The 9,067-nt window shown below is 41.2% G+C and overlaps 1 long non-coding RNA gene across 1 annotated transcript in view; it reads right to left on the bottom strand.

The window, feature by feature from the left end:
• Nucleotides 1–420: 420 nt before the first annotated feature.
• The window catches only part of LOC142742654 (uncharacterized), an 85,686-nt gene continuing 77,039 nt past the window's right edge, over nt 421–9,067 (bottom strand). The window contains exon 3 of the long non-coding RNA XR_012881416.1: nt 421–504. This is a non-coding gene — a long non-coding RNA (uncharacterized LOC142742654). The remainder of the gene's footprint in view (nt 505–9,067) is intronic.

Here is a 9,067-nt window from a genome sequence, read left to right as displayed (position 1 = left end):
CGTCATTTAAAAAAAAAAATAATAATCAGAAAAAATTAACGTGGGGTCCCCCCCATTTTTCATAACTAGCCAGATACAGCATAGAAGCAGCAGGCTAGCATTACCACTGTGGAAAGAGCCACTGTTTTTGGGCTTTCCCAGCCTAATAATACCAGCCTGCTGCTGCCCCAATGCCCGACCGTCGCTACAGTTCGTCGGGTACTGGATCGTACCCGCCACTTCCTGGTATACCTGCTCGCGGTGGGTATTGTGGTAATAATGGGGGGGGTCATTAGTGTTAGCCTTTTCACCAGCTAACACTAAGCCCCTCCTTAGTAATGGACGCTGTTAATCAGGCAGCGGCCATTACTTAGGCCGTAGTAATACAGTTAAAAAAACAGACATTAAAAAATATATTTTATTGAAATCAAAAACCACACAACCCTTATTAACCATTTTATTGAGAATAAAAAAACCACCTTCATCGAAGTAGTCCTCCAATCCGAAGTAGTCCCACAACTGAACCTGTCAAAAAAAAACAAAAAAAACAAAATTAGTATCACTTAAAAAAGCAAAATGATTATTTCACTTACGTTTCCTGGGTCCAGCGCTGGAGCCGCAATGTCAGCGAGCTACGCTGTTTCTGTCACCTCAGGAGTTATAGGGGGCGTTAACACTAAAAGTGCTAGGGCAGCATCAACTTTAAATACGACCCAAATTTCACCAACGCTCTCCCTCCTGCCCCCCCACAAAGAGTCTGCCACCATCTGTCCCCCTACCACAAATAAAGGTTCAAAATCCTCTTCAGAGTCCCCTGCACCCCATGCGACTCCCTTGCCACTTTCTGTTCCCCATAGTACCCCTACCACTTGCTGCCCGGCATTTTACCGGACAATATAGCACAGCATGCTGCACTATTTTAATCAGGATTTTTTTGCCCTGTAGTGGAAGCTTCTAAGACTTCTTTCACACCAAGGTATTTACATTAGTTTATTGTACGTGGCAGGAAAGCTTCTGACGCATACGATAAATTGATCCATAGACCCCATACATCCAACGGAGGTTAAAAAAAAGTGTTTTTTTTTTGCTGCGTGGAATAGCTTTGAAGGCTGCGCTATTCCAATGCATATGTATGTGTTTTGTTTTTTTTAACATGGGCATCTATAGGAGACGGATAGCAGAGACATCCGTTTTTCAAACTGTTTAATGCATCTCCTGGGAGCTTTATAAGCACATACTTATATTAACCCCTTCCCCACATTTGACGTATCCATACATCATAGTCAGGTAGGGGACTTATGTAGCGGGCTCACGGGCTGAACCTGCTCCATACAATGCGGGTGTCGACTATGTTACAGCTGACACTTCACAGTAATTAAATGCAGTGGTCAATAGCGGCCGTGGCATTTCAATCGTTAGAAAAGAGGAGGTGACCCCCTCTAGTAGCTCATCGCGCCCCCGCAATCCGGGGTGGCGATGGTTGCTATGGCAGCCTGGGCGCCTAATGAAGGCTCCCAGGTCTGCCATCTTTGTGCTCCTATTAAGCCCTTAATAGAAGCATGTCAGAAATACGATATACTGCAATTCATTAGTATTGCAGTATATAGTGCAAGCGATCAAACGATTGCTGGTTCAAGTCCCCTATGGGGACAAATGAAAAAGTAAAAATCTGTGAAATAAAGTCTTTTTTTAAGAACAAAAAAATATTAAAAGTTAAAAAAAAAAACCTTTTCCCATTTCCCCCCTAAAGCATTGTAAAAAAATAAAAAAATAAACATAATTGGTATCGCCGCATCCGTAAAAGTCTGAAATCATTATTTAACCCGCACTGTGTACGCCGTAAAACCAATAACATTTAACCGCACAATCGCTATTTTTTAGGTCACTTCATCTCCCGCAAAAAATTGAATAACAAGTGATCAGAACCTTGCATGTACCCCAAAATGGCAGCATTAAAAACTACAGCTTATCCCGCAAAAAATATGCCCTCATACTACTTAATTGATGGAAAAATAAAAAGTTATGGCTCTCAACTTCGCGACACAAAATAAATGTTATTTTCCACAGTTTTTTTCCTTGTAAAATATAGAAAAAACAATATAAATTTGCCATCGCAGTATTCGTATTCACCCACAGAATAAAGTTAACATGTTGTTTTAATTGCACGATGAATTCCGTAAAAACAAAGCGCAAAAAACAATGGAGGAATTGCTGTTGTTTTCATTTTCTAACCCACAAATAATTTTTTCCCTTTTTTCTAGTACATTATATGCTACAATAAATGGCACTACGAAAAACTACAACTTGTCCCGTAAAAATCAAGCCCTTAAAGGATGTAAAGACTGCCCAAGGCTGACAATAATAATAATAAGGCTACATTATTAGATCTATCACCAATGTGGCTACAGCAAATGCTTTACTGACTCTGCCCACTTTTGGTGGCCCCACCCACAACAAGGGGCCACGTTTAGATTTTTTCCAGGGCCACTTTAAGCTTCCACTCCACCCCTGCACAAGGCTTTCTGTTTCGGGTTTTTCATTCCCATTGAATTCAATGGGGAAAACCAGCAACAGAAAAGCAACGAAAACGCAGCATAAATTGACACGCTCCGGATTTAAATTCCGCACCGCAGGTCAATTTATTAAAGTTTACGCTGCGTGGGCATGAGATTTTCTTAACCTCTTAACGTCATTCAACGTACTATTACGTTGTTGTCGTTAAGGACTTAACGCAACACAACGTACTTGTTAAGTGAGCGCTGCATTTATGGTGTTTCCTAGCAGATCGGAACCCCGCAATGCAATCTGGCAGACCAGAGGCCTAACAATGGCCTCCTTTCTGCTAAGTATGGAAGACTGCTAGGTCCTGCCTGGAGGCGAGGCCTAAGAGGCCTCAAGCCGCAAAAGGAAGATGGCGCAGGCTCAGGAGCTGAGCCTGCTGCATCAGCCACGGGTGTCAGCTGTATCTTACAGCTGACACTGTGCTGTAATGACAGGGAATTGAGCTAGCTCTGATCCCTGCCATTAACCCCTTAGATGCCGCGATCAAAAGTGATCATGTAGTTTGTAGCGATCGGCATCGACACGATGTGATCTTGAGGATGCCGATCATTACTATGCCAACCGGAGGCCTAACAATGGCCCCCTGGTCTGTCACGTCTGATCGCCTATTAGGCCCCGCCCAGAGATGGGACCTAATAGGCTTGCTGTCAGTGAATGCATTAATGCAATGCATTAGAGTAAAGTTCAGAGGTGCAAGCCTTCAAGTCCCCTAGTGGAACAAAAAAATAAAAAGTTGAAAAAAGTTCATAAAAAAGTTGAATAAAAGTGTAAAAATAAAAGTTTCAAGTTAATAAAAACAAACACTGTCTTTTTTCCTTAAGTCTATTATTATAGAAGAAAACGTTAAGTACACATATTTGTTATCGCCGCGTCCGTAACGACCCACATTATAAAACTATAATGTTATTTTTCCCGCACGGTGAATACCGCAAAAAAATAAAATAACAAACAATGCAAGAATCACAATTTTTTTTTAATCACCAGCCCTCCCAAAACATCTAATATATAGTGATCAAAAAGTTGAATTTACCCCAAAACAATACCAATAAAAACTATAACTGGTCCCGCAAAATACAAGCCCTTACACAGCTTTTTTGACTGAAAAATAAAAAAAGTTATGGCACTCAGAACATGGTGACACAAAAAATATACATTATTTTTTTTAAAACAAAAGTGATTTTATTGTGCAAACGCTGCAAAACTTTAAAAAAACTATATACATATGGTATCGTCGCAATCGTATCGACCCGCAGAATAAAGTAAAATTGTCATTTATAGCGCACAGTAAAAAAAAAAAGAATAAAAAACATTCTCAGAATTGCTGTTTTTTTGTCACCTTGCTTGCCGAAAAATCGCATAAAAAGTGATCAAAAAATCACGTGTACCCCAAAACTGTACAAATGAAAATGACAGCTTGTCCCGCAACAAATAAGCCCTCACACAGCTGGAGAAAAAATAAAAATGTTCTGGCTCTCAGAAAATGACAACACAAAATGTGCGGAGTGTTCCAAAAGCTAATAAGATTGGGCACCATTTATCAGTGTGACACTGGACACATATCTGCGGATTATTATCTTATTACTGCATTATTATACCCTCTTGTTATGCCCTGATGTACTCCGCCAGGCTTACATATACCCTGATGTACTCCGCACAGTTTATATATGCCCCCACATTATATGAAATACCAGTAAAACACCAAACAGAACAACTGCCAAGCTAAATCTGCGCTCCAAAAGCCAAATGGTGCTCCCTCCCTTTTGAACCCTACAGTGTACCCAAACAGCAGTTTACGTCCACATATATGGCATCACAGTACCCGGGAAAACACGCTTAACATTTTATGAGGTATTTGTCTTCGGTGGCACAAACTGGACACAACATATTGTGCACTGAATTGGCATATCAGCGGAAAATTGCAATTTTTACTTTGCACCATCCACTGCGCATTAATTTCTAATGAAAAAACATGTGGGGTCAAAATGCTCACTACACCCCTTAAAATGCCTTAAGAGGTGTCGTTTCCAAAATAGGAGTCACTACTTGGGGGTTTGTTTTACTATTTGAACACAGAGCCATGCAGTTGTGGGCCAATGCTGTGAAAATCACCAAAATAGGCCTCAAATGCGCATGGTGCTTTTCACTTGTGAGCCCTGTCATATGACCAGGCAAATGATAAATGCCTTGAGGGGTGTAGTTTCTAAAATGGGGTCACTTCTTGGGTGCTTCCACTGTACTGTGGTACCTCAGGGTTTTGCAAATGCAACATGGCGCCCAAAAACCAAGCCAGCAAAATCTGCATGCCAAATAGCGCTCCTGCCTCTCTGAGCCCTGTCGTGTGTCCAAACAGCAGTTTTTGACCCCATATGGGGTACTGCCTTAATCGGGAGAAATTGCTTTTCAAATGTTGGGGTGTTTTTTCTCCTTTATGACTTATAAAAATTAAAAGTTTTCTCTGACAAAATGTAATTTTCAATTTCACAGCATAATTCCACTAGATTCAGCAAAAAGCCTGTGGGGTCAAAATGCACAATATACCCCTTGTTAAATTCCTTCTGGGGTGTAGTTTCCCAAATGAAGTCACTATTGGGGATTTCCATTGATTTGGTCCGGCAGGGGTTTTGCAAATGAGATGTGGCACCCGAAAACCATTCCAGCAAAACTTGAGCTCCAAATGGTACTTCTTCCCTGCCGTGGGTCCAAATAGCTGTTTATTACCACATATGGGGTGTTGTCATAATCGGGAGAAATTGCTTTTCAAATGTAGGGGTGCTTTTTCTCCTTTATGCCTTGTAAATATTGAAGATTTCTAAATTTTATTAGAAAAAATTTAGATTTTCATTTTCACATCCTAATTCCACTAAATTCGGCAAAAAGCCTGTGGGGTTAAAATGCTCACTATACTGCTTGATAAATTCCTTGAGGGGTACAGTTTGCCAAACGGTGTCTTTTTGGGGGGTTTCCACTGTTTTGGACCCACGAGACCTCTTCAAACCAGACATGGTGCCTAAAATATATTCTAATAAAATGGAGGCCCCAAAATCCTCTAGGTGCTCCTTTGCTTCTGAGGCCTGTGTTTCAGTACATTAGCACGTTAGGGCCACATGTGAGATATTTCTAAAAACTGCAGAATCTGGGCAATAAATATGGAGTTGCATTTCTCTGGTAAAACCTTCTGTGTTACAGAAAAAAAATGAACTAAAACAGATTTTCTGCCCAAAAAAATTAAGATGTAAATATCACCTCCCCTTTGCTTTAATTCCTGTGAAACACTAAAAGGGTTAAGAAACTTTCTGTTCCGAATACTTTGAGGGTGCAGTTTTTAAAATGGGGTGTTTTATAGGGGGTTTCTAATATATAAGGCCATTAAAGCCACTTCAGAACTGAACTGGTCCTTGAAAAAATAGCCTTTTGAAATTTTATTGAAAATGTGAGAAATTGCTGCTAAAGTTCAAAGCCTTGTAAAATCCTAGAAAAATAAAAGCCAACATAAAGTAGACATATGGGAAATGTTAACTAGTAACTATTTTCTGTGGTATTACTATCTGTTTTACAAGTAGATACATTTAAATTTAGAAAAAAGCTAATTTTTATAACATTTTCTCAACATTTTGGTATTTTTCCCAAATAAACACTGAATGTATCAACCAAATTTTACCACTAACTTAAAGTACAATGTGTCACGAGAAAACATTCTCAGAATCGCTAGAAAACATAAAAGCATTCCAAAGTTATTATCACATAAAGTGACATGTCAGATTTGAAAAAAATGGCCTGGTCCATTAGGCGAAAACAGGCTGTGTCCTTAAGGGGTTAATTTCATCCACTTTGCTGCTATTGTAAATGCTGCTGTGGAAATTCTGCAGCATTTGCGCTACATGGGAACCCGGCCTAAGGGGTTAATGATTATTTTAAAAAAACGTTTTATTCTATGTACACTTGGACTTGGGGGGACATGCAAATTTGTTCAAATGCTAATTTTTACTACTTTAAATACTGCATTTTATTTTCCAATGTGCCTTAAAAATTAAAAATCTTCTCTATATCCATTTGAAGCAGTCTTTTTATGCACTTTATAAATTTTCCCCACTATGTAACTAGTGGAAATAGGCTTTACATATTATAAAGTAGGCAAACTGAAGTGTTCACATTGCATTAGCTAACATAATTAGAAACTAACAAGAAAATGTTTTTCAAAAATATTCTCCACCTACATGTATTGTTACAAAAATATGGTTAATAATAATATACCCCTATACCCATTTACTAACTAAACTATCTTTATACTTATGGCCAGGGCCGCCATCAGGGCAGTACTAGTGGTACTGTCGTCAGGGGTCTGGCCACATGGCTAAAAAAAAGGGGCCCGCCGAACTGGTGGCACCCCCCTCGCAGGCCCCCGCAGACCTGCTGTAACTTCTCCTTCTCCTGGCAGGCTGTCAGGAGAGGGAGAACAGTAATAATAATAATAAAACGAGAAAGGAACGGACCCTGCAATGCAATGGGCCATTCTGTAAAGTATCTTACGCTGGGGCCCTGAGAGGAAGATGCTGCATGAGCAGGAAACAGAAGCTCCGTGTGGATGGAGCCGCCCACCAGACAGCTCCTTCTAACCAGGGGAGGGAGGATGGAGGAAGAAGAGCTGAAGAGGAGCAGTAACACACCGCTCTCCTCCCCTCCTGCCTGCAACTTCTACCAGGCAGCTGATGAAGATTTTGCTCAGGGCAGGTAAGAAACTGTAACGTTATGTGTGGGGTAGGGGGGATTCTTTACAAATCGTTTTTGTAGGGGAGGGGGACTTAGCTGTAAATGCTATATGTGGGGGAGGGGATTTGTATAAAAGTTTTTTGTGGGGGGGGGAAGGGGGACTTAGCTATAAATGCTATAAATGCTATAAGTGAGGGTGTGAATTTGTGTAAAATTTTTTTGGGGGGGAGGGTGGGACTTGGCTGTGAATGCTATGTGTGGGGGAAGGGATTCATTATTAATTTTAGTTGTGGGAGGGGGAACTTAACTGTTAGGTTGAGTTCACATGGGAATGATATGCTTCGTAAAATCACACAGCGTATCTGCCCTGTGCGCCGCAGGGAATTCCGGGCGAAAATCCACCCCAAACTGTGGTGCAGCTTTTCGCCCGGAATGTCCGCTGTGGAAACTGCAGCATTTAGCTGGCCTACCATTAGGCCGACCTCCTGGGATGACGTTTCATCCTGTGATTGGCCTGTATTTGGCTGCAGCGGCCGTCACATGAGTTGAAGCGTCATCCCAGGAGGTCGATCTGGAGGAAGAAACACAGACTCCTGGGTAAGTATAAGATTATTTTTTATGAGTTTCAGTTTTTACAGCAGAATTGCTTCGAACCCGCCTCAAAAAGCGCAACAATTGCTATGTGTTGCGGGTTTTACCTCCCCATTGAATTCAATGGGCAATACCGGAAACAAATAAGCAGCGGTTACGCAAATACAATTGACATGCTGCGGCATAAAACTCTGCACCGCAGGTCAATTTCTGAGCGTTTTTTGCTGGTACTGTATTGCCTGCCGATTTTTCGCAATTCCGTTGCGGAAAATCTGCAGTATTTACATAACTTGTGAACTGACCCTAAATGTTATGTGTGGGGTGAGGAGATTCTGTTTAAAAGCTGTGTACACATTTTATTTTTTATTTTTTTATAAAAATGTCTCTTAAAAAGTTTTTTAAATACAGTTGCTTTGTATCCTGTATACAGAGCAGCTGTATCGTGCACTGAGACCTGAAATCATCAGGTCAGCGGGACTGACAGATTCAGTGACAGCGGTCGGCTCAAGATTTTATCGATCACATCTTTGTACATAACTTAGATGTGATCGGTAAGGCCGGGTTCCCACGTAGCGTAAACGCTGCAGAATTTGCGTAACGGAATTCTGGGCAGAAATTCCGCATCATTTACAGTAGTAGCAAAGTGGATGAGATTTTGTAAATCTCATGCCCACGAGGCGGAAAAAAACTGCAGCGTAAACATTAATGACTTGACCTGCGGTGCAGAATTTAATTCTGCAGCATGTCAATTTATGCTGTGTTTTTGTTGCATTTCTGTTGCGTTTTCCCCATTGAATTCAATGGGGATGGAAAACCCGCAACAGAAAGCCCAGTGTTGCGACGTTTGTAGCATAATCTCAGCATTTACGCCACAAAAATCACAACACCGAAAAAAATAAATAAATCATACTTACCCAGAATTACCTAGAACCCTCTCCTTCTTCCTGCAGTCCGGCCTCCTGGGATTACATTGCATCCCTTGGGACCACAGCAGCCAATCACAGGCTGCAGCGTCACATAGCCTGCAATGTCATCCAGGGAGGCCTGAGCGAATGTCAGAGGAGGGGGTAAGTATTAGTGCTTTTTTTGCGCTGCGGAATTTCCGTCCAAAAAAACGCACCACTGTGCGGAATTACAAGTTCCAGGTCGCAAACGCTGCATGATTTTTATGCAGCATATCCGTCCCGTGGGAACCCGGCCTAACAGCTCAATTCTGCGTGAAAGAGAC

This window comes from Rhinoderma darwinii, chromosome 2 (genome assembly GCF_050947455.1).
Source record: "Rhinoderma darwinii isolate aRhiDar2 chromosome 2, aRhiDar2.hap1, whole genome shotgun sequence".
In the NCBI taxonomy this organism is placed as follows: domain Eukaryota; kingdom Metazoa; phylum Chordata; class Amphibia; order Anura; family Rhinodermatidae; genus Rhinoderma; species Rhinoderma darwinii.
Note: the sequence above shows the minus strand (reverse complement) of the source record. Positions and strands in the feature narration are given on the sequence as shown.